Here is a 6,000-nt window from a genome sequence, read left to right as displayed (position 1 = left end):
CCAAAGCTCATATTCTCACCCATTCTTTCTACTACCTTCCCACTAGCGGACGCAGTATAAAGATGTCAATTACCCAGAAGGAGATAATAGGTGACAGAGACCAGCCCCCCTCAGCCAGCCCCTTTCTTAGGACCTTCCACAAAGAAAATCTCTGCTTCTGTGTCTACCACCATCTGCCTCCATTCCCACCAAGATTCTTCCCCACTTCTCCGAAGGAAACAAAGTCCTAATTGAATCGTGTTTTCAGGTGCAGCCATTGCTTGGATCAAGCATCAGTTCCAGACAGCTGCAACATTCAGTTGGCTGCCCCCTTGTCCCCAGGACTCCTCCCTGAAATCTGGATTGCTCCTTCAATGGGAAAAGCACAGGGCTGGCAATGAGGTCATGTAATGACTTGATATATAACAGAAAGAGACGGTGCCAGACTCTGGGAAATTATTCAGAGTGACTTTATTTAGTGTGTCTCACAGCCAGTGATCACCTGGCAGACTGCAATGCAGCAGCTGATAAGACAGGACAAGACAGCTCTGACACCTACCCTGACCTCCCGGAGGTGAGATGAGCCTGAGACCAAAGTCCCACCCTCAGAGCTCGTCTTGCATGTAGGTGGCACCTCGAGTCTAGCCACAGGCAGTGCTGTGACCTCACTTCTCATGTGGCCGGGAGGTGTCAGGCCGCTGACACGCACCTGACTGTCCTGCCCTGTGTCATGAGCTCCCCGTTGAGGGAAGTATTTTTGTCCCTGTCCCTGCCTGGATTTTAGAGCAAGTAGTTGAAATAAGACCTCCCATCTGTTCCCACTTCTGAAATATCAGGTGGAAAGGCATAGTCTCTCTGAATCAAGGACTTTCCACGTTGAACCATTAATTTGAGAGTTACTCTTTACTCTCCTTTTCCCTTTCCTCTCTTCCTTTCTTCTCCCTTAATTCCTCTCTACCCAACTCTATTCAGTAGCTCCTAAACTTGTCCTCATGTATGAGTCATCTTTTTTTGTTGTTTGGTTTGTTTAGTCTCTAAGTTGTGTCCAGCTCTCTGCAACTCCGTGAACTGCAGCCTGTCAGGCTTTTCCATCCATGGGATTTCCCAGGCAAGAATACTGGAGTGGGTTGCCGTTTCCTTCTCCATAGAGTCATCATAGAACTTTATAATAACAAATTCCCAAGCCTTACTTCCAAGAGATCCTGATTCAGAAAGTCTGGGGAAATCTGCATTTTTGATAAGGGCACCCAATCCGCCCCCCCCAATTCTAAGGAAACTCACCAGAAGTCTGTATGAAAACTATTAGTAGACACCCTCCTTCCAAATCCAGAATTTGAAACTCAGTCTATGTAAGGAGCTAACACTACAGCCCAGGTTAATAATAGCAGTGCCTACTGTGCGCCAAAAACCAGCACAGGGATTTATGGATTATCTCAACCACACAAAAGCCTCAGAGCTCAGTATGATTACCAGAGCCCACAGGGAAACTGAGACCTCAAGAGCCAAGTCAGTTTGTTGATGTTGTTCAGTCGTGTCCAATTCTTTGCAACCCCATGGACTGCCACACACCGGTCTTCCCTGTCCTTCACTATCTCCCAGAGTTTGCTCAAATTCATGTCCATTGAGTCTGTGATGCCATCCAACCATCTCATCCTCTGTCGCCCCCTTCTCCTGCCCTCAGTCTTTCCCAGCATCAGGGTCTTTTCCAGTGAGTCAGTTCTTCACATCAGGTGGCCAAAGTACTGGAGTTTCGGCTTCAGCCTCAGTCCTTCCAGTGAATATTCAGGACTCATTTCCTTTCTGGTTGACTGGTTTGATCTCCTTACAGTCCAGGGGGCTCTCAAGAGTCTTCTCCAGCACCACAGTTCGAAAGCATCAATTCTTTGGTGCTTACCCTTCTTTATGGTCCAACTCTCACACCCGTGCCTGCTACTGGAAAAGCCATAGCTTTGACTATACAGATGTGATGTCTCTGCTTTTTAATCACTTCCTTCAATGGAAGGGATGAAAAAAACATGTGGGCTCTTCATTCAATCAAACACACAGAGCAATCAAAACAATGAACCACAGCAACAAGCAAAATATAGAAGAATCTTAGCAATATAATCTTAAGTCAAAAGAGACTAAAATTTTAACAATGTATTTTGAGAAATGCATATAGATACAATGGGACTATCTGAAAAAGGAAAGAAGGGAGTGATGGACACAGGAATCAGGATTATCATAACCTCAGATGCAGGAGACAAAATTATGGGTGGGCTGGGGGAAGGGGAATATGATTGCATATAGATCATTGTCAAGGTCCTAGCCTTTGGTTTGGGTTTGCATGTTCTTATTGCATTATAATAAAAGAAGGAAAGAGGGAAGGAAGAGAGGGTGGGAACCATTCATGGATGAATGTGCTAGAACACATTGCTTTGATTATCCCAATTCTGTGCAGCCTGAAGTTCAACTGAAAGGAAAAATAGGTTACTAGATGAATAAATAGTTGGAGATCCTTGCATCATCAGCTCTTGGAAGGGGGGACTGAATTTTCCTCTTCCCAGTTCTGATGTTCAGTTTTGTGCCTTGAGGAGAAAAATCACAAAGGAGAGACAGCACCTAGGGGCCCAGAGTACCTTCTGCCTCTTCTGAAAAATACCTGAAATTGAATCTGCTGATCCCTGCAAGCAGGTGGCAGACTGCATAAGAGGGCCTGCTGGCATAGGATCGTGGCCAGGTGGTGTGTGATTTCAGCAAAGAAAGACCCTCAAAATATTATGCCTCCTACAAAGAGGTGTACAACACACACCTGCTACTAACTATGGATAAGACCACTTGTTAATCCTCACAGCCAAGTTGTTGTTTGTTGCTAAGTTGTGTCCGACTCTTTGGCAACCCCGTGGACTATATAGCACACCAGGCTCCTCTGTCCATAGGATTTTCCAGGCAAGACTACTGGAGTGGGTTGCCTTTCCATTCTCCTGGGGATCTTCCTGAACCAGGGATCAAACCCAGGTCTCCTGCATTGCAGGTGGATTCTTCACCATCTAAGCCACTGATGGGTAAGGACACTGCAGGTCTGACATCTGTTCCTGCTCTGCAAGAATGTCCCCAGAATGTGTTTCCACCTGTGAGTGTTGCCAGAGTAATGAGACCCAGATATGAGGCTAGAGTCGTAAGGGGGCCCATCGACTTCATCAGGGGTCCTTACCTTCCTGGCTGTCCCCGCTAGGGACAAATGTCCACAAGGAGGAGACAGTGAGTTACAGAGAGCTTTGAGCTCAGTAGAGGAGCCTGCCCAGATGCTCCTTGAGTCTCTTGGTCTGTGCAGCTGGCCTGTGCACGAGACAGAAGAGCGCTCCAGTGTGGATGACTGATAGAAAGACCCCCAGCTTATGGATCCTGGCCATAGGGGCTGTCACACTTACCCAGATTCCAGGGAACAGAGGCAATGGGACTCTGCCCAGCGCTTGGCGGCAGTCCCCTGTATGTGCCCGGAATGGGGGTGCTGGAACAGAAGTGGCAAGACCACCAGCATGTCTGTAGCCCCGGAAGGGCAAACCCTCTTAGCTTTTCCTCCCTGAACCCGACGGAGTGGCAGGAAAGGTTGGAACTTAGAAAAAGCCCTGCATGTCAGAGAGTTTTTACAGCAAAGGAGCTTAAAGTGCTGAGTGAGTCACCCGCTCCCTTTCTGAACCACAACTCTTGACTGATGATTCTATGCAAATGAGGCAGCTGCAGGATGTGGGATGCATATCAGCTTGGGGCCACTCTGCAGGACTGAATCTGGTTCTGTCCGATATCTGCAAGATCTCAGTGATTAATTTAACATCCCTGAACCAGCTCACTCCCACCATCTATAAAACCAGAAGAAGAGCCTCCTCCAAAGGATTATTGGGTTAGATTAAATTAGACAGTACCTGCAAAGGAGACTGACAGATGGTGGCCATAAAACAGACGCATTCATTATTCATCCCTGTATCTCCCAGAGAACATCCAGTAGAGAAGCTAAGAGAAGCCAAGGCAGCAAAACTATGGTTTTGAGATAAGTTACCGCGATGGCTTTAGAGTGAATTTCCCTTATTGGAAGCTCTTGTCAGTTGTCAAAGGTGTGATTCCTTGGTGTGCTGGGAGAGGGGAAGATACCAGTTGGGGGCCTTTCTCAGAAAGGAAGAGTCGATGCTTGGAGATCCCTTCCTGGGTGAAATCCTTCCCGCCTCCCTCATCTCCAGGCAGAGAGAATTGATCACCATCTTCTCCAGACCTGCAGCACTCATTCTCAGTATTATTATTCTCAATATATATCAGGTCATGGGATGAGCATTTCCTGTGCCTTATTTCATTTCATCCTCATGACAATCGCATGAAGGAGGGAAGTGAAGTTTAGCAAAAGTGAAATATGGGTTGGCTAAAAAGTTTGTTTCAGGTTTTCCATACCAGCTTACAGGAAAACCCAAACAAACTTTTTTTGGCCAACCCAATAATAGTGTCATCCAGATTAAAAAAAAAAAAAAAATGGCAGAGCTGGGATTCAGCTCCGGGTCTGCCGGTTCCAGCGCTACACTACCTCCCTGACAGCCCATCATGGCCCTTCTCACCTGCTGTGCTATCTCTGCATCTGTTAGTCACTAGTAGACTGTCAACTCTTCACAGGCAGGAAGCCAGAGGGTCTTCAATCTATTTATCTCCAGCACTTGGTACAGCACCTGGCCAAGAATGAATGAATGAGAGATATTCTCCAAAGCCCCAAGGGAGGAGACAGCCCCATTGTTCCTCCCAGGTCGGTATGATTCATAACCTCCATCCTCACCCAGCTTGCTGGGGGGAGGGGGAGATTTGGGGGGAAGGACAGGTGGCTGCGTATACCATATACAGGGAGATTTGGGGGGAAGGACAGGTGGCTGCGTATACCATATACAGGGAGATTTGGGGGGAAGGACAGATGGCTGCGTATACCATATACAGGGAGATTTGGGGGGAAGAACAGGTGGCTGCGTACACCATACACAAGGAGATTTGGGGGGAAGGACAGGTGGCTGCGTACACCATACACAGGTGGCTCTTTCCTATAGTGAATTTCTCACTCGCTCCAAGAGCCCAGAGCTTGATCACGGGAGCTGTGCCAAGCGCTTCACGAGAGGACCAGTGTTGCTGCATCCTTTATGCTAGAAAGGCCATCCTGTCTCCTCCTTTCACAACTTTATGCAACATTAAATCATCATGGAGTTTTATTGGGAATGTTTCTTTCAAATCCACCTGTCTCAGAATCCTCCTGTTTCACTTTTATTACTGTGGCTTATAGATTATTTCCTTCGAGACCCAAAATGGAGCTGCCATTTAATCCCCACCTGAGGTTCAGCTCAGCCAAATAAATAAATAAATATAAAAAAAAAAAAGAAAGATCCTAAGAGTTGCCAAAGAAAAACAAGTAATAAAACAGGCCATTTCCATAGCTGAGGAATTAGTCTGGCAACACTTCCAGTTAGCAATACTAACTCCCATTAGTGAACTGGAAAACGATGTAGTAATGTCTTCAAACTTGGGGGAAATAGACCTCACCTGGAATTCCAAATTGAGCTGAGATTGAGTAAGGTTAGAACAAACACTTTTTCAGATACGTCAAGACTCAGGAAGTTCACCTCCCATGCCCCCTTTCTTAAGAAGTTATTTGAGTACATTCTCAAGAAACTTCCTCAAGAAAAGCAAACCAAGTTCTCGAAGGAGTAAGCTGACAAAGAGGAAAGTATGACTCATGGGAAATACTGAGTCCACATAGAAATAAAACTAAAACACCAGAGTTACAGCTACGCAGCAGGCCCAGAAAGCAACCAGCTCAGCTTGGAACGGGAAAATAAAGTCCTAAAGCACAGACGTTATGAGATAACACAGAAGAGAACTCGGAAAACAAGCCTTGAGCCCACGATGAAGGCCTGGAATTCCGCCAATTTATTTCTGGGCTGCGCTGTGTCTTCGCCGCGCACGTGGGCTTTCCCTAGCTGCAGAGGGGGGTTACACTAGTTGTGGCGAGCTGGCCTCCCT

At 46.7% G+C, this 6,000-nt stretch overlaps 1 non-coding gene across 1 annotated transcript; it reads right to left on the bottom strand.

Annotated features, from left to right (window-relative positions):
• Window positions 1-4,361: 4,361 nt before the first annotated feature.
• MIR2284AA-2 (microRNA mir-2284aa-2) lies at window positions 4,362-4,440 on the bottom strand. Its single transcript, NR_107799.1, has one exon. It is a non-coding gene; the product is annotated as a microRNA mir-2284aa-2 (primary transcript).
• Window positions 4,441-6,000: the final 1,560 nt, after the last annotated feature.

This window comes from Bos taurus, chromosome 19 (genome assembly GCF_002263795.3).
Source record: "Bos taurus isolate L1 Dominette 01449 registration number 42190680 breed Hereford chromosome 19, ARS-UCD2.0, whole genome shotgun sequence".
NCBI lineage: Eukaryota > Metazoa > Chordata > Mammalia > Artiodactyla > Bovidae > Bos > Bos taurus.
The sequence above is the reverse complement of the archived record's forward strand: the minus strand, read 5'-3'. Positions and strand labels throughout refer to the sequence as shown.